This window comes from Theropithecus gelada, chromosome 8, assembly GCF_003255815.1.
Source record: "Theropithecus gelada isolate Dixy chromosome 8, Tgel_1.0, whole genome shotgun sequence".
In the NCBI taxonomy this organism is placed as follows: Eukaryota; Metazoa; Chordata; class Mammalia; order Primates; family Cercopithecidae; genus Theropithecus; species Theropithecus gelada.
This window is the reverse complement of record NC_037676.1, coordinates 87,719,494-87,742,017: the sequence shown is the minus strand read 5'-3', so window position 1 is coordinate 87,742,017 and position 22,524 is coordinate 87,719,494.

Here is a 22,524-nt window from a genome sequence, read left to right as displayed (position 1 = left end):
CCTCTGCCTCTATGGTTGCCCTTCTCTTAATTATACTCCCCCATCCAGGGTTCAATATAATCAACTATTTCCCTGTATAAAACCCTTTGCGTTCCTCTTTTGATTTAGGATAAACTCTGAGTTCCTTCAAATGGCTCTTGAGACCTCTGGGATGTGTCCTAACTTACCTCTCCTGCTTCACCTCCCACTACTCTCCTCAAGCAACCTGTGCTCCAGCCACACAGACCTGTCTTCAGTTCCCTTAACAGGTTACACCTCTACATTCCTCAGTGCCTTTGCACAGTCAGTAGCATGTCTCGTGGTGCTATATCTTCTTCAAGATGCAAGCAAATATCTGTGTCATTCTAAAAAATTCTTTGGTCCCATAAGAAATAGTTACACAGACCCTTAGACCTAAACAAGAAGGAGACCTGGGCTAAACCCTGCACTTTAGAGGACCTCACACATCATAAACAAACAAAACTAAATTTCTTGAGGAACATATACACATAACTGTCTTTTTGTATCTGATGCTCAGACTGGCACAGCAGAACCCATAGCCCTAAATATCTGTTGTCATGACTAAAATGATTGAGGGCCCAAGGAAATACCTCTCCAAGTCTTTAGTCCTATGTCCTTGAAACAAAAGGCCACTGTGTCTGAACGAGGCAAGGTTTTGTGGGTTGTGCCACTGCCAGTGCTGGAGATGGAGACTGCTGCAGAGCATGGGGAGGATTTGAGCAGTAATAGCACTTAGGCAAGAGAGGCCACAGTAGTCATTCTCTTCAAACAACATATGTGCAGTAGATTCTTACAAAATAAACTGTTACTCCCAGTTCTCAGAAGAGAGAGCCAAGTACACATTTTCTTGTCTATGTGCTCAAATTTATGGTTCTAGAGATACTCACAAATGAATGAGTATTCATAGCAGTTGCATATGGCAGCTGAGGAACATTTTGAAATTTTAAGCAATTCATATTACTCTTAAATGTGCATGTAAGTTGTTCTAGATGTAACATGTGTGACACATCAATCCAATTGGCAACTAGATGGACACTGATTGCTAGAATTGGGAATTGTTTTCTTTTTATAAAAATACAATGTAATTAAATTTTCAAAAAATTGAATTGGAAATTTCAGCTTTAACTAATTTTTCAAAAATGTCTTGTTTAATACTTTGATTTTATCATACATTTTATTTTTAATAGATATAAAAATACATTTCAAAAAATATGAAAATGACAGATTTTTAATTTTGTGTATTGTTTTACGTTATTTATTTATTTATTTATTTATTTACTGAGACAAAGTCTCTCTGTTGCCCAGGCTGGAGTCCACTGGCATGATCTTGGCTCATTGCAACCACTGTCTCCCATGTTCAAGCAGTTCTCGTGCCTCAGCCTTCTAAGTAGCTGGGATAACAGGCATGCGCCACTACGCCCAGCTAGTTTTTGTATTTTTAGTAGAAACAGGGTTTCACCATGCTGGCCAGGCTGGTCTTGAACTCCTGATCTCAAGTGATCCACCCTCCTCGGCCTTCCAAAGTGCTGGAATTATAGGCGTGAGCCACCACGTCTGGCACGAGTTGATTTTAAAATGTTAACATTATATGCATTGTGAACACAAGTATATTTTTAGATATCTACATTATTACTGTCAATAGTATACAAATTATGTAAAAATCTTGATCATAAAATTATAATTCACTATTTTGCTAAAATTAAGGCCAGAAAGATATATTTGTGGAATAAATACATTTTATTTATGAATTATTTTATTTTTTTACTCATCTAAACATTACCAAATATTCAATTGAATACACAGATTTACCCATGAATATTTAAATCAGTTGTATTTGATATTGTACTGACTTTTGGTCACAAAAAATCATAACTTTACATGTACTTTTAATTTTGTCATTATAAAAGTAGCTGTATAAAAGTTGGTTTATAATGTTCAAATTATTAGGCATATGCCATGTGTGTATCCATGTGTACCTCTCCCACAGCCCCTCAAATGTGGAGGTTAGAACTTCCATTAAACTTTCTCTCCACTGTGCTTACATAGCCCACTGCACATGTCTTCTACATTGTATTATAGTTATTTGTTCACAAATTTTTTTTTACCACTAAACTATGATCTTGTCAAGGTTGGAGACGTCTTTATCTTTATAATCCAAGTGTCTAGGACATTTCCTGACACGTGGTAGGAGTTAAATACCTTGGTTGAATTAATATATAAATATAAATAAAACAAGGCAGCATTGCTTAAGAGTATGAATTATGGGCTGTGCGCAGTGGCTCACGCCTGTAATCCCAACACTTTGGGAGGCCGAGACAGGCGGATTACCTGAGGTCGGGAGTTCAAGACCAGCGTGACCAAAATGGAGAAACCCCGCCTCTACTAAAAATACAAAATTAGCCGGGCGTGGTGATGCCTGCCTGTAATCCTAGCTACTCGGGAGGCTGAGGCAGGAGAATAACTTGAACCCAGGAGGCAGAGGTTGCAGTGAGCTGAGATTGTGCCATTGCACTCCAGCCTGGGAAACAAGAGTGAACTTCCGTCTCAAAATAAAACAAAAAAAAATGAGTATGAATTATTGAGCCTAATGGCCCAGGTTGCTAGCCTGGCTCTGGTATTATCTTTTGACTTCGAATAGTTATCTCAACCTCTCAGCCCCTTGGTTTTCTCATCTATAAAACAGATGTAATAAAATTGCCTACTTTACAAGGTTATGAAGATTGACGTATTAAATGAAAAAATTAGTTAATTAATATTTACCAAGACTTAGAACTGTGACTGCACATTGGGTAGTATTTGCTAAATAAATACCTAAATGAAATCAAGTAATATTTGTTTAGGCTTAACTAGAAATCACATCTTATTTCATCATCACATCAACCCTGTGAATTATGTACAATTATTATCCTTATTTTACAGATGAAAAAATTGAGGTTCAGAGAGCTCTAGTAGCTGCTTCTGTAGAAGGCCACATAGCTGGACAGTAGCAAAGCCAGGATGGGAATTCCAGTATTTGTGGAGGTGGTGTTTGAACCCTTAACTGCCAAATAAACTTTCTTTCAAGATACACTTTAAAGATATATATGTATACATAAATTATTAAAACGGGCACAGTGGCTCGTGTCTGTAATCCAGCACTTTGGGAGGCCAAGGTCCATGGATCACTTGAGGTCAGGAGTTCAAGATCAGCCTGCCAACATGGTGAAACCCTGTCTCTACTAAAATTACAAAAGTTAGCTGGACATGGTGGCACATGCCTGTAGTCCCAGCCACTCAGGAGGCTGAGGCAAGAGAATTGCTTGAACCTGGGAGGCAGAGGTTGTAGTAAGCAAAGATCAGGCCACTGCACTCCAGCCCGAGCGAAAGAGCGAGACTCAGCCTCAAAAATAAATAAATTATTAAAACATAGTACTCTTTCTTAGAGCCAAATTATGTTTAACTTTTCCTAAGTCGTCATAATGTCCTAAAATTTTGAAGAAAAGTGTGTTCGGCATCTAAGCAGCAAAACTGTAGATAAGCAATAAGTGAATAAAGAGTATATATTTGATTTCTTTATATGCCTAAAAGCAATGAGTGTAAATATGTATGTCACTAGCCATTAGAAATACAATATGCTACTAAGTGACCTCCGATATTGCAGCATTTTATAAGCACTCATATTTATTCTATGGTACATAAAGTACAGGAAAATTATAGATATCTGCCTGATTTTAAAAAATGAAATTAAATCACTTCTATCTGGTCATTTTTGGAGCAGAAACAATAATACTTCTTTCTTCCCAGAACAAAATGTTACTAAATGACTTAATAGGACTTGAGGGTATTTCCACTGTATTTTATGTTATCAAGTTTATAAACGTTTCATGAGATGATCTCTACCCTTAAGAACTGTGTAATCTAACAAAATAAAATTAACAAGCACAGTTTCATAAGTCACACCTGTTAACAAGGCCAGAAATGAGAGACATTTAAGTTTACAAACCTCGGGATGTTGTGTAATTCTGTGTTTACCTAGGCAGGTTAAACTCGACAGTATAGTCAGAAAAACATACTAAGAAGTAGATTAAATGGTAACAAAGGAATCAGCATGTAAAGAAAGATGGCAAATCTCTTGCTCTGCTGAAGCAAGAACGGTACTTATAAGTAGATTTGGTCATGATGGCAGTGTCATACTAGAAATGTCATAGACCTCTGCTAAATCCATACAGAGATAATTAACTAACACAAAAAAAAAATGAAACAAGGCCAGGTGTGGTGGCTCACGCCTGTAATCTCAGCACTTTGGAAGGCTGAGGTGGGCAGATCACCTGAGGTCAGGAGTTTGAGACCAGCCTGGGCAACATGGTGAAACCCCCGTGTCTACTAAAAATACAAAAATTAGCCCGGTATGCTGGTGGGCGCCAGTAATTCCAGCTACTTAGCAGGCTGAGGCAGCTGAATCACTTGACCTCGGGAGGCAGAGGTTGCAGTGAGCTGAGATTACACCATTACACTCCAGCCTGGGCAACAAGAGCCAAACTTCGTTTCAAAAAAAAAAGAAAAGAAAAAAATTAAACAGGCGACGGGCTGCTAGCATTGAAAGAAGAATAGATAATATGGACAGAGAGATTCCAAGATCACAGTTCGTGAAATGTAATATATTCTTCCTGCCTCAAGCTGTTGCCTTTGTATTCTCTGCACATACTTTGTACTCTTTATAGGAATTCATTATATATTTCTTAATAATTCATTTGATGCACAGAAGCACAAATAGAAATATTAACTTTTAGGGTGAGCCATTAAAAAAAAAAGAAAAAAAGAAAGCAATAGATGTTCCTATGTTACTCTGCTTCCCAGCATGTATCACATTAATAATTACTAATTGATGTTCGAGATTCCCAAGAAGTCAGGGACTTCATCATTTTATTATCATATTCTAACTGCTTTACATATAGTAGCTACTCAATAAACATTTGTTCACTCATACAGACAATTCATTTGTCGATAAGGTAAGCTTGTTTTGTTTTTGTTCTGAGTGATATTTTGTTGTTCTTAGGGAAAGGAAAAAGAAGCAGACTCATGGAAATAATACAAACAATGTCAACCAGAATTATAAAATGAGAATGCAAGGCTTATATAGACAATGCACTGGATTTTTTATTATTATTAACTTACAAAATCTTCCATTTCCTAACCTTTATTTATGGAACAAGTCTACTTAAAGTAGCCTGACCAGCAAAGAAGAGGATAGATAAGAGTTGGACAAGATGGGAGGAGGAAAAACTGGTTAGTGCAAAGGCTGACCAGTTTTAAAGGTTAGTGCATTCTGAACATCCTTTTCCTACGTGCAAATTGGTGACACTTTTTGAGGCTATTCTGGAGCAACATTGTTTTTTAAAGACTATTTTGAGGGACCATATATAAAAGACCAGATGCAGAGTTCACATCCAACAAATGTTTGTGGAATCTATTAAATAGAAATATTGTCTGGCCAGGCACAGTGGCTCATGCCTATAATCCCAGCACTTTGGGAGGCCAAGGCAGGTGGATCACTTGAGGTCAGTTCAAGACCAGCCTGGCCAACATGGTGAAACCTTGTCTCTACTAAAAATACAAAAATTATCCAGGTGTGGTGGCGAGCACCTGTAGTACCAGCTACTCGGTAGGCTGAGGCAGGAGAATCGCTTGAACCCGGGAGGCAGAGGTTGCAGTGAACCAAGATCATGCCACTGTACTCCAGCCTGGGCAACAGAGCGAGACTCCATCTCAAAAAAAAAAAAGAAAGAAAGAAAGAAAGAAAGAAAAGAAAAAAATATATTGTCTTTTAGAAGGTATACTTTTAAGAGAAAATGAGAAAGTTGTTTCTGGTTTAGATGAGAACTAGGGTATAGAAAACTTCAAGAACCCACTTAAAAGATATTGCTAAGGGATTTCCCAGATCCCTCTACCTGAAAAAAGTAATTCAATTGATTTTCTATTTACTGGGTCGAAGATATTCTTGCATACTCTTAACCTGACTGAGTAAATAACCCAATTCTTTGTGCATGGTTTCAATTTTTCACTTGTATTTATTTATTGTGAGACAGAGTTTCACTCTTGTTGCCCAGGATGGAGTGCAATGGCGCGATCTCTGCTCACTGTAACGCCTCCTGGGTTCAAGCAATTCTCCTGCCTCAGTCTCCCAAGTTTGGGATTACAGGTGCCCACCACCATGCCCAGCTAATTTTTTGTATTTTCAGTAGAGATGGGGTTTCACCATGTTTCTCAGGCTGGTCTCGAACTCCTGACCTCAGGTGATCTGCCTGCCTCAGCCTCCCAAGGTGTTGGGATTACAGAAGTGAGCCACCGTGCCTGGCTATGGTTTCAATTTTTAAACATCTTTCTCGATCTGTGACCTGATGTTTTTTAGATCTGTTCTAATTTGTTTCAGGACCTTGTTAGTGGGAGTCTCCAGAGAAACAGACTTAGGGACGGAACAACTGCTCAACCTTGCCTATCATGGCACGATGTTTCAGAAGTAACTTCAAAAATTAACTTTTGATCCAGGCATGGTGGTGTGCGGCTGTAGTCCCAGCTACTCAGAAGGCTAAGGCAGGAGGATCACTTGGTCTCAGGATCCTCCTGAGGATGTACTGAGGCTGTACTGAGGCATGAACATGCCTGTGAATAGCTACTGCAGTCTAGCATGGGCAACATAGCAAGACCCCATCTCTAAAAGAAATTAGTTAATTTTTAAAAATCTGTATTACACTCTGTAGTATAACAATTTGAAAATACAGTATTACTATTTTATTTATACTTAAAAATGAATGTATAGATTAACTAAGGAATATTGAGTTCCATCCTCACCACAGAGCATTATTGACAGCATAATTGGTGTTAGATCATCTGGTCCTGTGAGTCCCCATGATGCCTATAGACTATGGAAGCCAAGTATGTAAAGTGTCAGTGTGGAAAAGAAAATTTGGATGTTTTATTGACAAAGCAACTGAAAGATTATACCCTACTCAAATTAACTCTGAGTAAATGCCTTTGTAGGGCATTGAAGTCACCATAGCATTATTTGCTTACTTCCTGAATGAGTAAGTCATCCATAAGAACAAATTCTGTTGGCAAGAGATAAATTTTTAACTAGCAAAGTTGTTAAAAGCTGGTAGTAATCACACTGAGCTCTGAATTTAGGTGGGCAGTGTTGCATTGAATGCTCTGGCATGGAAACATTGCCCTGATAATCCCTGAGCTAAAAAAAAGACGCAGAACACAAAAGGCATCCCGACAGCGGGAACTGGCAACACACTCCTTTCTGTGACCAAACCAGTAAGATGCGTCATTGTTGAACCATCTTCATCTCCAGTCTCCACATCAGCATTTGCTGCCTCGTAGAATTTTATCTTGCTGGTCTTCTCTAAGGAGAATTTAGAATACTTTTTTTTAAAAGGACACCTGGAACGTCATGTTACTGTTCTAAATATGGGAAGATAGAGGGGTATGATCATGCATTTGTGCAGGGGAAGAAGCCCTCTTTATTCCAGAATTGTGAAGTTGCCACCATCTGATATTTTCCAGGACGTGTAGGTGAAGAATGTGAGTTAACTGTATGAAAATTAGAAAATACAAATAATGCTTAAGAATGAATAAAAATCACCCATAATCCTTCTGTCCAAAGACCACTATTGAGATGTTGATATATAATCTTTCAGACATATATGTATGGATATATAGATAGAGATAGATGGTTGAAGATACAGAGGTAGATATATAGATACAGATAATATATAGAGAGATATACAGATTGATAAAAATATATAGATAGATAATTACAAATTGAGACCTAATTCTTCCATAATTCACTTCTTTTGTCAATAATTTGTGAATATTCTTTCATGTGAATTAATAATTTCCACAATGTAATGACAATTTACACTTACAATGACAACTTACAATTTAATGACAAAATAGTATTCTAGTAAATGGGTAAGCCATAATTTATTTAACAAACTCCTTCTGTTGGACATTTAGGTGGTTGTCAATTTTTCTTGATAGACAACTTTGTAGCAGTCAGCTTGCATAATATTCACATAAATATTGGCACATTGCTTTGATTTTTTTTTTCTTGATATAAATTACAGAAGGTGAAATGGCATGCATATTTTCAAACTTCTGGTGCATAATTTCTTTTGAAAGTTAAATCTGGTGTCATAGAGACAGTGAAGTATGCTCTCCCATCATGAGGTCACATTTGCTCAGGGATAACCAATCAAATATAGAATCTAAGATTTTAATAAAGAGCATCTCCTTGCGGGGAGAGGGGGGAAGCACTATTTTTTCCTTTTGAGTGGAACTTCAGGTTTCCTAAATCTCACAGGCTATTTTTACCAGATCCACTGGGCCAATGTACTGTGTAATTATGTCTGATCTACTGTGGCAGTTCAAGGTGGGTTTGGGAAGTGGATTTCCCAAACTCATCAGGGTTGCAGGAGCTACCTCTCTGCCCGAGAGAAAAAAAGAGGGGCATGATCACCCTACCTTAAATGGGGTTTAGGGAATCCAAATCTATTTTCTCTCTACAATGATGCCACAAGTTAGAGACATGATGACTCTGAAGGATGGCTCCCCCAGTCTTGGCTGATATTCAGAGTGTACCTGCTTTGCTGCTATCATTTCCTCCATTGCTTTTCCATCCATACACCCATATTTTCTTTCCCCTACATAATTTTTATATTCCTTTATAGCCATATAATTCCTTATGTACACTACTATCTTGCCTTCTTTTATATACCACATGAATTTCCCTATTGCACAAAATTGTTCCATCTATAGTTTCTTCCCTGTTCCTGCGTCTCTTCCTAGATGACCTGGCTCTCTAAGCTAGGACAAGAGCTAGAACACTAGTGACTAGGGGAAACAAGGGAGTGGTAGTAAACATCCAAAAGTGATTTTACATGCACAAAACTAGGGAAAATTAAAAGATAGAAAGGATCCAACTTCAATGTTACAGAAAGATGACATGAATGGTTCTATTCATTGTAACCGAAATTCTCAGCAACTGCTATAAATGTATAAGTTCATTTACACAAAACCACAATAAGATACCATTAGATATTAACAACTAGTATGATGGTGTTGGGAAGGATGTGGAGAAAGTGGAACCCTCATACGTTGCTGGTGGGAATTAAAAATAATGCAGCCATAGGAAAATAGTTTGGCGGTCCCTCAAAATGTAAACACTATCATATGACTTAGCAATTCAACTCCAAGATAGCCAAAGAATTGAAAACAGCATTTTTCACAATAGCCAAAAGGAGGAAAAAACCCTACATGTCCATCAATAGATAAATGGATAAACTAAATATAGTATGTGCATTCAAAGGAATATTATAACACAGCCATAAAAAGGAATGAAGTTCTGGCACATGCTAGCTACAACGTGGATTAACCTTGAAAACAAGCCAAGCAAACAGGCCAAACATAAAAGGACAAACATTGTATGACTCCACTTATATGAAATATCTAAAATAAAGAAATTCATAGAGGCAAAAAGTAGATTAGAGGTTACCATGGGCTGAAGGAAGGGTGGAATAGGGAATAACTGCTAAATGGTTACAGAGTTTGTTTGGAGTTGTAAAAGTGTTTCTTAACTTCTTACCTGTAGTTGCCTTAACTTCTTACCTGCAGTTTTTCTTATGTAAAATGGGAGAATACAAATCAAGATTGGTGTCAAGATTAACTGAAATATTTCATAAAGTGATAAGTAAAAGTTAATTCTCAGCATTTAACTAAAACAGTGAGAATCAACCTCTACCATGAGAATTTGTGTGATCTTTTCAAGATTTTCCAGGCAGAGGCTGAAGATTTTATTTTCTCCTTATTCCAAAAGAAGGATTAATTCCCTTCTAATAAGGCCCACTACTGAATGGGAGTTGCCTACCAATAGATCACTCCCATGAAGAGCCACAGCCAGCTGTTCATTGCATCCTTATTCTATAAGTCAGACTCAAGACATCCGGTCAGGGATTTTTAATTATTATCACAATGCATTGTTGTATGTTCTCTATTGCTTCCATAACAGTTTACTACAAACTTAGTGGCTTAAAACAACACAACTTTATTATCTCATAGTTCCCTAGGTCAGAAGTTCTACATGGCTCGGCTCTTACTGCATGAAAAGTAATTGTCAGCAGGGCTCAGGTCCTTTTTTGGTGGCTCTAAGATCAAATCTGTTTCTCTGACTTTTTCAGCTTTAGAAAGACCACTCACACTCTTGGGGTCATGGCCCATTTCTTCCATCTTCAAAGTGCACACTCTCTCTGACCTCACTTGTGTCATCGCCATTGCTTTCTCCAATCCCAGCCAGGGGAGATTCTCTGCATTTTAAAATGTATGTGATTACATTGAGTCTACCTGGATGATCCAGGAAATCTCCCGTCTCTTAGTCTATACCTTTATTCACATCTCTGAAGTTTCTGTTGCCATGTTAGGTAATATAGCCACAGGTTCTGGGGATTCAAATGTCAGCATCTTTCAGGGCCATTATCCTGTCCACCACAATTTCAAACAGTTCAAAGATCTTTCATAAAAGGGAGGATATCCACCTTTGTGCAATGCCCATTCTCAGCATGTTTCTTGGGGCCTTTGTCCTGTATCCATTCCAAAAAGCTCTCTCCTCTCAGACATAATACCTAGCTTATGTAACTCTTAGTGTAAGTCATAGTCTTTAATTATCAAGCCAAAACTTGTCTTTACTGCCATTACCCAGGTCAACTTCTAGAGACTTGTACGTCATAGATGAACAGACTAATTTTTCAACCTGCCTATTACTCTTTGCTGGTAAATGATAGCAAAAGGCATCAGATTTTTTTTTCCGGAAGTTGTATTGAACTTCTGGAAAGTTGAGAGGAAAGAGAAGAGAGATAATACATTAATTTAAATGGTTCAAATTATATCATAGAAGGACCGATAAATTGATAAATACTATTTTTTATGCTTTGAATAGCTCATCATTGCTTTGCTAAAAATATTCATAACAAACGCCTCTGATTCTCCACTACATCATGTATCTAGTAGTTTTGCATTTCTATAACTGGAGTCAATACTCACTCCCATATCAGCTTCTCCTATCGTAGGGCTGACATTTGTTTCCATGATATCTTAAAGGCCACCCATCTCACAGGATATATCATTATTCATTAAATTCAATGCTGTATTATCTTTCACAATCTTAAAAAAACTCACTCTCAAGAAATGAGTAAAGAAAACTAATAATACAGACTTTAAAAATTCTAAAATGTCTCCAGGGTTCCATGCTATTTTAGAGCATCAGCTCTACAGAATGCAAGTGTTAACTGATGCCATTTGCTAGAAAAACATTTGATTTCCAAAATAGGATCCAGTTTATTGAGTTCATTTTATTTCCTCTTGGCTGTTTTCGTTTCTCTTTTTCCTTCTTTCTTTTCTTTTTTTTTTTTTTTTTTTGATGATTGAATGTCCTCCTGCTTGGAGGCAAGGGCTGAACTACCTGACCTCTCAATGTCTCCTCTAGTCTTACTATTCTTTGCATCTGGATTTTCCTTCTTGTATAATAGAAGAATGATTGTTGTCTCTGCACACATTCTTTCACAGTAACCTCTGACCTTTATAAAATGTCAGTTGACTACCTCAGGTTTTCTGTTTACATGTCATAGTTCATTAATAACTGGGACTCCTTGTCTCACTTGGCCAAACTGGAGGAAAGCTCTAGCAAGCACTCACTCCAAGTCTATGAGAGAGGTTTATGCTGAAATCAAAGATTGATACAAAACTCTGTCCTGGTTATCTTGTCAAACTCTTCTTTATCTTCTCACTTTATCAGAAAGCCAAGGATGTTTATGGAGATGCCATTGCTTTGCTGCTGGTACTATGGATTCCTGGAATAGCAGAGAATCTCAGCAGGGTTCTGGCAGCAAAGGGAGCAGCTTCTCTGTGTTTGTGTGTATTCCTAGCCCACTGTTCTTTTCCCTGGCAGTGCAGTCTACTGTGGGGGTGGCTGTCTCTGGTAGAAAAATAAAATCTAAATTCTAACACATCTATCAGAAACACCCAGGATTTATACCCTTGCAGTAGAGGAAAGATGACTTATTCTTACACCTATCTTTTCTGAATAGTACCAACCAGAAATTACATATACTTTATATGTTTTTCTACTTTTGCTTTTAAAATACCACTCTCCACCTTAATTTCATGCATAAAGAAATCCAAATGTAAGAATGCTTTTGTATTTTGTAAAATAAATTGATGAATATTTCCATACCATATAGCTATCTCCCTCACAAGATTGTGGGCCACTTCAAGTCAGGGACAATGTCTTATTTATTTTTGATACCAGTGCCCATAACAGTGTCTTGTGTGTAGTAGGAACTCAGTAAAGGGTGGTCGAATAAATAAATAACAAATATTGTGAAGCAACTATTATTTACTTTTTTATTAATTTAACAGTGACCATACTCATTTATTTATAAATGAATGAGTTTATTCCAAAGTATTAAACAAGCATCTACTATGTGTCTGGCACTGCTAGTTCTGGGGATACAAACATGTAATAGACACACCCTTGCTCCTAAGGAGCTCCAGTTGACCAGCAATGGGGGACGCGAATACAAAGAACTGCATAACAAGGTGGGCAGTGCTATGAACAAATCACAACAGAGCAGAGTTGAAAAACCTCTTCGTTCTGCTCAATGCAGGGATGGTCAAAGAAGATTCAGATGCTATCTTTATGCTGGTCCTTAAAGGAGAGTGCAATCTGCTTTCTTCCAGGAAAGGGAACTTCATAGAAGGGAAGAAAGCATGCATAAGAGCAAAAGAAGAGAAAAACAGAGCTGGCTTAGAGAATGACAAGGTTGTCTGGAGAGATTGGAACACAAGGGGGCTGGCCAGGGAATGGGAAGAAATGAGGTGGAAAAAGGGGTTGGAGCTAGAGAGTGAAAGAAAGCTCTTGAAGGCAGGAGTAAGGGGTTTGGACTCTGCTCTGTTGTCAATGTAACCCTCATCAAAGGTGTGTGGCCAGGGAAAAATACCACCAGCTCTGTGTTCTAGCAATGATGAGTATAGTGGTGAGGGAGTCAGACTGAAGCAAGAGAGTTGGAAGGTTATGACAATAAAGGCCTGAACTAGGGTGATGGGTGTGAAGAAGAGTTTCTTCTTCCAAAGAGACTGTCATATCACATACACAATTTCCAGGTTCCTTCATGGGATCTGAGTGTGAATGTGTGAAGTTGGGGTATCCTATGGCCTCATTAATCCAATCCCTACTGAATATAGAGCCAGGCCTAAAAGCCAACTTTTCTGTGCTAAAAGGTAAATGTATGACTTTTAACAATTAAAATCCTAGTGTCTTCTTGAACTTTAATAAAGACGGACATACTCTGACCTTGTTTGCTCCAACCTTAATGTTGGCATCCATGTGATACCATAGACTGAATGTCTCTGCTTCATGAGAAGAGAGATTAGCACCAGCCAGCAGGGCAGTGTGTGACATCCTTCAGCCATTTGCCACTACCGTGTCATGGGTGATGTCATATGGAGGTGAGAAAATTGTACAATTGCTCCTTGTCCTCTCTGCTGAGCTTGCAGGTGGGTTTATAGGTGGGTTTACATGTTTGACTAAGAGAAGTAAACTAGCACATTTGGATATAAAGTAGCCTTAGCCTTCATAATATAAAGGACATTATAAATTATTCAAATTTGGCTGGGCGCAGTGGCTCACACCTATAATCCCAGCACTTTGGGAGGCCGAGGCAGGTGGATCACGAGGTCAGGAGTTTGAGACTAGCCTGGCCAAGATGGTGAAACCTTATCTCGACTAAAACTGCAAAAATTAGCCAGGCGCGGTGGCAGGCGCCTGTAATCCCAGCTACTTGGGAGGCCGAGCAGAAGAATCACTTGAACCTGGGCGGCAGAGGTTGCGGTGAGCCGAGATCATGCCACTGTACTCCAGCCTGGGTGACAGAGCAACACTCCATCTCAAAAAAAAAAAAAAACAAAATTATGCAAAGCTGAGATTTATAAGAACAATTTACCAATGCATTATCCGGCTTATAAAAAGTGATGCTAATTACCAAAATTGTATTAGAGCAAGATACATTAGAGACTCATTTATTTTAATTTCCAAAAGTCAAAATAGTAAGAGTTATCACTGGTAAGGGGTGAAAATATGAGTGATTTTTTTTCTCTTTCCTTTTTTTTTGTCCTTGGTAATGTGATATTTAAAAACCACTACCTGTAGAAAATAAATACATTAACATTTCCTCCAATGCAGCCTTGTGAATAAGCAGCACTAATTACATTCTGCCCCATTTAAATTTCAGAGTGAAGAAATCTTCAGGAAAAGTTCAGTTCCCCAAATTGCAGCCCCTCAATGATGGCTTTCAAGATTCCAAAAGGACCAGTGTGTCTTCCCTTTTCTGTGATCCCTGAATAGCTTTTTAAATTGGCTCTTGAAGTGTTTTGGTTTTTGTTTTTTTAATCTTGACAGGCTTCTTATTCACAGCTAACCTTTTTTCTCACTATTTTTCCAGCCACCTACTACAGCACATTCTGTGAGCTAAACTTTGGTGGCACCAATCGAGCTCGGCCAGTTAGCCTCACTTGGAACATGGTAGACAAGCTACCTTTAAATTAGGATGATCCAAATACACTAATTTACACTGCTAGGTTTTATATTGTTTTATTTTTTGTCTTTTATATGTGTAGGGTTTTTTTGTTTGTTTTTCAAAGCCGTCACTGTTGGGTTGAGAATAAACAGGAAGCACATGTGCATTGCAACTGTAAATTGCCTTAGCCAGGGCAATTTGTCAATGCTGCTTAACATGCTTATAAATGTTCATACCCTCTAGGCCTAAATTAGTGCCTGGAAATTTAAAGTAAGGAAACGGTTAAGAGGAAAAGCAAAAATAGCATGTGTACGAAGCTGCTCATAGTGATATTTTCTGTAACAATAAAAAATGGAACGAACCTAACTGTTCATTAGAGGAATTCTAAATTACAGGCTAACTCATGATATTTAAACTATTTTGACTATGGCATCCTTTCTTTAATGAATAGTATGCACTAAATATGCAAGTTGATTTTAAATACTTCATTTTTTAAAGTGCAATAGCTCTAGATGAAGCAAGTGGGTAGGGGTAAGAACCAAGACCGGCCTGTTTGTGGTCCTGACCTATCTCCACTCCTGGCCCCAAACCAACTCAGAATTCTGAGGGCACTCTGGAGCACACCATAATTCCTATTGCCACTAAAAATAAGTGTTCACCACATTAAAAAAGTATTTACAAGACAACATTTATAAAGTTATGCTAAATGAGAAGAGTGGAACCAATGTGTACTATACGTACTTAAAACTATATAAAATGTTTAATTAAGAAGATCAGAAAGATGGTGGATAGATGAACATGATTGACCTTATCTTACAAGTTTTTTTTAGAAACATGTAACTCAACTTAATGAAATCTTGTTTTATCAAACCTACTAACTAGCCCAAATGCTTTAGGTAATTAACCTGGCCTTCCTCAGCATTCTCATCTGTAAAATGGGAATAATTATAGTACCTGTATCATGGGGTTATAGTGAGCCTTAAATGAACTGATCTGTGAACAGTGCTTAGAGAAAAATTTAGATTTATTTAGCTGCCCATCTCTTACTCTTTTTCTTCTGCAAAGTAAATGCCTGCCCTCCTCCTGGGCTAAGACTTCCCGCAGCAGTCGATCAACTATTGTGAATGGCGAGTAGGTGTGCTTCTAAATCCCTGCCACCACCTCTCTTTTCAATATTTGATAAAAAGTAGCATTTCCTGTCTCAAACCTCTAATGCAATTAACAAAATCAGTACAGTTTGAAATTCCATTTCTCTTACATATATGCTGAATATGGGAATTTTTACTTTTAGCTATATATTTTTATTAATCTGATGTTCTATACATATACAGACTGAGGGAAATATTTCAAAGAAGGCTTCAACATTTGAATAAATTGACTAAATATTTAATGGGAAGAAAAAGATCCATATTTATCTAATGTTACCCATCATGTAAACACAAGATCTGTAGGCTGTTTTGTCTTTTACTGTTTTTCTTCCTTCTATTATTCAGCTGTTGGTTAACGTCCCTTTTCCATCTCTTCCTCCATGCCTCTAATTTTTGAGGCTTATTCCATTGTTTCAGCCTTTCAGCAGAAGCAGCATCTTTTTAAATATAGTAGCACTATTTATTTTTGTGTCAACTTTAATTGGTTAAATCAGCAAACCATACTGACTTAATTGATGTCTAAGTACATTGATTTAAGCCTTACAATTTTTCTAAGGCTAGCTCACTTTTAATATAACATTTAAAGAAATGCATCAAGGCTTGTGTTCTTAAGAGGGCAATGTCTACTTTCCCTTCTTCTCCCACCCCCAGCACGTTGTTTTCATTAGAACTTTTTTGTAATTTTGATTTTTATTTTAAGTTCCAGGGTACATGTGCAGGATGTGCAGGTTTGTTACATAGGTAAATGTGTGCCATGGTGGTTTGCTGCACTTGTCAACCCATCAGCTAGGTATTAAGCCCAGCTTGCATTAGCAATTTTTCCTAATGCTCTCCCTCCTCCTACCCCACCTCCCACTCACAGGCCCCAGTGTGTGTCGTTCCCCTCCCTGTGTCCATGTGTTCTCATCATTCATCTCCCACTTATAAGTGAGAACATGCAGTGTTTGGTTTTCTGTCCCTGTATTAGTTTGCTGAGGATGATGGCTTCCAGCTCCATCCATGTCCTTCCAAAGGACAGGATCTCGTTCATTTTCATGGCTGCATATTATTCCATGATGTATATGCACCATATTTTCTTTATCCAGTGTATCATTGATGGGCATTTGGGTTGATTTCACGTCTTTGATATTGTGAATAGTGCTGCAATGAACATACGCATGCATGTATCTTTGTAACAGAATGATTTATATTCTTTTGCCTATATGCCCAGTAATGGGATTGCTGGGTCAAATGGTATTTCTGGTTCTAAGTCTTTAAGGAATCACCACACCGTCTTCCTCAGTGGTTGAACTAATTTACATTCCCACCAACAGTGTAGAAGCCTTCCTACTTCTCCACAGCCTCACCAGCATCTGTTGTTTCTTGACTTTTTAATAATCACCATTCTGACTGGCGTGAGATGGTATCTCACTGTAGTTTTGATTTGCATTTCTCTAATGATCAGTGATGTTGAGCTTTATCTCACATGTTTGTTGGCCTCATAAATGTCTTCTTTTGAGAAGTATCTGTTCATGTCCTTTGCCCCCTTTTAAGGGAGTTGTTTTTTCCTTGTAAATTTGTTTAAGTTTCTTGTAGATTCTGTATACTCAACCTTTGTAAGATGGATAGATTGCAAAAATTTTCTCCCATTCTGTAGGCTGCCTGTTCACTCTGATGATAGTTTCTTTTGCTGTGCAGAAGCTCTTTAGTTTAGTTAGATCCCATTTGTCAATTTGCTTTTGTTGCAACTGCTAGAACTTTTTTTACCCTCTGTTTGGAAAGTACTAAACATCAGCAGTGACCCCTAGTGTCTGGACCTAAAAAAGGAATCTGGAAATACTAGATTGTTCTTAAATCTCCCGTGTTGACAGATTGTACACATTCAAACAAATAACAGCTAACATTTATTGAGGGTTCCAGGCACTGCAATAATTCCTTTATGTGCCTCATCCTGTATAAGATGCACATCAAACTTATTATATGGATACTATTATTATTTTCATTTTTATGAATTAGATAAGCAAGACCTGGAGATGTTAGGAAACTTGCCCTCCAGCCTGGGCAAAATGGCGAAACCTTGTCACTTCAAAAAATACAATTAGTCTAGTGTAGTGGTGGGCACCTGTGGTCCCAGCTGCTTGGGAGGCTGATGTGGGAGGATCAGTTGAGCCCAGCAGGTCGAGGCTGCAATGAGCCAAGATGTGCCACTGCACTCCAGCCTGGGTGACAGACCAAGACCTTACCTCACATTAAAAAAAAAAAAAAAAAAAAAAGGAAAGAAAGAAAAAGAAGAAACTTGTTCATTCTAACAAGCCATCGTACTTTATCCTCTGTCCTTCAAGTGAGAATTAGTACTTCCCTCATGGCCACTGCCCTTAATCTAAATCTAAAAATATGCAGAAAGTCATGCTTATATTGGGCCTTAGGTGATTCAGTTGGGGGTGGGTAGGGCCAGCAATCCCAAAGGCTTCTCCAAATTTTTTCTTATATGAAAAAGCAGTACCTGAGTTCTCTAGAAACCCAAGGCTAGAAAATTCTAATCACATTCCCATAACTTTTCATGAACAAATAAGTGCTTTGCTTGCTCTAATGCTACGAATGTCCTCTGAAGAATGGAGTCTTGTGTATGAATAACTGGGTAGACAAGGTACCACAGAGGAAAAAGCTAGACTGGGCAAGGTTGTAGATTGCTTTTAATGAAATCGCTGAGCCTTGAAGGCAGAGACGTGGTCTTGACCCAGCAGAAAACCTGAAATTGAATAAGGAATGGAGAAAGAACAGTAGCTAACCTTCAAGGAATCCCAACTCACTGGGAATCTTGACAAGAATGGAGCATGCCAAAGAGAAGGGCAGGGAGGTAAGACAAACACAGGTGCCCTTTGTAAGAAAGATTTTTATCAAAAAGCTTTTAATTAATGGGTCTTTGAAATCCACTGGTTGATCAAAGCTGCTGAAGACCCTTGATCGAGTCCATCCCACCTGCAGAGAAGAACAGTGTTCACAGATGAGACTCTATGCCACTTGTGGAAAACTTAGAACAAGATTACACATTTATAGAAGTATAGGTGAAGAGTAATCCAACATTCAAGCAGCCTTGGCATTAGGAAATTTTAATCCAAACCTGCTTTTACCCGAAGCCAGTTCTCCTTATTTTGTGCTTAGTAGAGGTAGATTACAGAGGGCTGAGCACATCAAATGTTTACTGTTAAAGAATACTTCTCTGCCTTCTCTTCCCTAGCAGCAGCAAAAGCAAGGCCCAGTGGAATCAGTTTGGGACCCAGAGGATTAACAATGCCCAGAGCAGGTGGCGGAGCTGCTCCCACAGGGAATGGTGGCCAAGTGATGCACCTGGAAGGTAGGAGGAGGAGAGAGGGAGGTGAAGACAAAACAGAAGAAATTATGAGACACCAAGTGCGAGCTGACTTGACTCACTCATGACCACAATTGAGACACTCTTTGGGAATATTTAGAAATAATTAGGAGAGGGAGACTTCGGAAGGGACTGAACTCTTGCACTAGCAGGTGGGAGTAAAGTAATGGCCATGGTGCCCCATAGGCTCATGCACTCCCAGGCAGTGCAAATCAGCTTTTCTGATGCGACACCACCACCTGGTGGTTAAGATAAGGAACAAGTCACTGCTGTCTCTGTACCTTCCTTTTTCCTCTTTAGAGGAGATTATGCTCACATAATTGTTTCCTCTGAAGGCTTAATTCCTGTTAAATACTCCTTTTCTTTTACTGCATATTCTCCCTTTCAAGTACTGACCAGTTACTGTAAGAACATTTTATTTTATTCTCTCCATCCTCTCCCTCACTCTCTTTCTCTCTTTCTCACCCTAGCAGTGTTGTTGTGGAAGATAAGGGGCCCATAGTGAAGTGACCACCTGAGTATTGGGAAATATGGCATCATATTCCCAAGGCACTGTGAATAGAAGGCATGATCATTCCGTGCTGGTTGCTAGACAAGTTCAAAGAAGGCTAAGAGAGATGAGGATGAAATCTAACAGACACGTCTCTGCCTTCTTGGAACTTCAGAGAAGCCAGCAAGAGACAGGCCACAATGCTCAGAACCCAGTGTCCACATGTGAGTCCCACATGGGACACCAACAAGATTGGGTCACCCAGTAGCTCTGTCCCGCTGAAATGCCAAGTTTGCAATTCCAGGTTTAGTTCCCAGGTCTGACAGTCCCTATTCTTCCTCATGCCAGTTAATCACTTTATCAAAGCATTAGCAAGAAAAAAAAATATAAATCTTATGCCTTATTGAAATGCTGACTCTACTTTTGGCTTGAGAAACATCTCTTAATTGAATGACAGTTATCTCCTGGAAACTCTGAATTACCTTATGAATTTTATTCTTTTCTGTCCTATTTGAGCCACTTTTTCAGGTCTAAATAGATATTTGTTGCTTTTGCTGTGCAGAATATTTTCCCAACCTTTGGGTCCTAGCCCCCATTTTCTTTCACTGCAGTGTCCCTCTGAACCCCACCACTCTTAGTCTGCTCAGTTATGGAAGAAGCTGACTCCCGCTGCTGCCCTGAGCCAATGTTCTCTCCATTTGCCGTGAGGACTTGATGAAGAATGGGCATGTGACTCCATCCAGGTCAGTCAGAATTCAAGTCAGACACTTTTTGAAGTCTTTGGACATAAAAGCCCTCCTTTACCTTCTAGAAGCTGTCTTATAGAAGGTGGTATAGGTACAGAGGTGCAGGCATTCATCTGCCAACACGAGGGGAAAGTCCCACAGAAGTTGGGGGGCAGCCAAGAAGTAGAGAGACTGAGGCCTGATTGCAGGTCCTGGCTTTGCCATAATGAAAGCCAGCTTTACCTCTGGACTTTTTGATTGTGTGAATCAATAAATTCCATTATTGGTCAGGCGTGGTGGCTCACACCTGTAATTTTTGGGAGGCCAATTCAGGAGGACTGCTTGAGGCCAGGAGTTCAAGACCAGTCTGGATAACATAGCAAGACCCCATCTCTATCAGAAAAAAATTAGCCAGGCATGGTGGTATACATCTGTAGTTCCAGCTACTTCGGAGGCTGAGAAGGAGGATCACTTGAGCCCAGGAATTTGAGGCTGCAGGGAGCCATGTTTGAGTCACTGCACTCCAGCCTGGGTGGCAAAGCAAGACCCTTCTCTAAATGAATAAATAAATTATATTATTTGTTTTGGCTATTTTGAGCTGAGTTCCTATTATTCTAAAACAAAAGAGTCCTCGTTGATACATCTCCCTGTCCCCAGACACTTGGTACCAAACCACACAGGGAACCAAAGAACTCAATTTCCAAATATATCACACTTGGAAATCTTCAGGCTTTTTGTTAATTTTTCCAGAACTAATAATTTCTTCATTTTCTCCACATTCCCACAGCACTCTATAGATGCCTAAAATTAAGAAAACTAATATTTTGTATTGAGGCATTTTGTTTTTATACGTGCCGTGGAAGTTTGAGCTGTTTAAGAGCAGGAATAACATCTTAAACATCTTTATATCTCTAATCCCTAGCATTACATTTAGCATCTAACATGTCCAATAAATGGTGGTCAAATTAAATTTACAGAATGGGAGAGAAGTATAACATTGGTTTTCTCTCTCTGGAGGCTTTCACCCTAGCATCATAGTCTTTTGTCTGACCTAATAATGGAGGTTCTCAGTGCCGGTGTCTTGGCTGATCTTAAGCCCATATGGTCTCAGATTCAATCCTAGACCTTTCCACTAATCTCTGTATCACAAAGTGGATGGCCTTTCATGTGTCTGGCTTCTGGCGAGGTTCCATCTACGGGTACTAGTGGAAATTTAGTGGATACAACAAAGAGAGAACCCAGAGTATTTCTCCCCTCCTCTCTGCCTCAAGCAAGATCTTAGATAATAACTGTGTTTTTTTAAAAAAAAAACAGATCCTACCACTCAGGCATACTTTCATTTCAACTCAGCTGTTCCATAGCTCCTGGGCTCCAAGAACACTGCCTCCTCCTGTGGAAGACGGGAGCCTCCTGCTCTTGCTAATCTCTTGGTTGCCTCACTGTCCTCTGTTTGGTTTCTCAGCATCTTTCATCACTTGTATAATTAATCCCAAGTATTTACACCCTCTGTTTGGAATACTGAGTGGTTTCTGTCTTCTTTTTGGAACGTGACTGATACTATGCCATCTATTTTTTTTAATGCCAGTATCATTTAATTATGTGTTTGTGTCTGGAGCCTTTAGACACATAATACAGTTATGTATCTCCTCCATAACACAGTTATTTCCAGGAGTCTTTGTTAAAATACAAAATCTTTGTGTAACATATTTTTCCTAAGTCATATCTTCCATAAATAACTTAGGGCTAAGTTATGGTTCATCTGATCTCATTGAGACACAAACCCACACAGTTTCTGCAACTCTCACTCTCTGAGCACAGCTAAGATAAACTGACCATTCTCTTCACCCAGAAGAGCTATATTGGAAGCAAACTCATTTGAAACAAGGAAGTTTAATGTACCCACTTTCTTCCGCTGGGTAACTTATTCTGGCAGGAGTGGTGAAGCAAGAAAATGCTGAAGCTCTTCAGGAAGAAAGACTGCTGTCAGCCCATGACAGAGACGGGGGTCCTTGCTTGGTATAATTTCTCTTTAGGAAGGGAAAGGCAGGTTTCCAGCCACACCAGAAAAATCGCCAATTAATTCGACTCAAGAAAGAGTGATTTCTATTCACCAAAATTGAGTATTTACTATACATCAGTCATGGTGCAAGGTGTTAGGGTACAGTAAGCATACAGGCAAAACTGTGAAGTGGTTCAAGTCCACCTT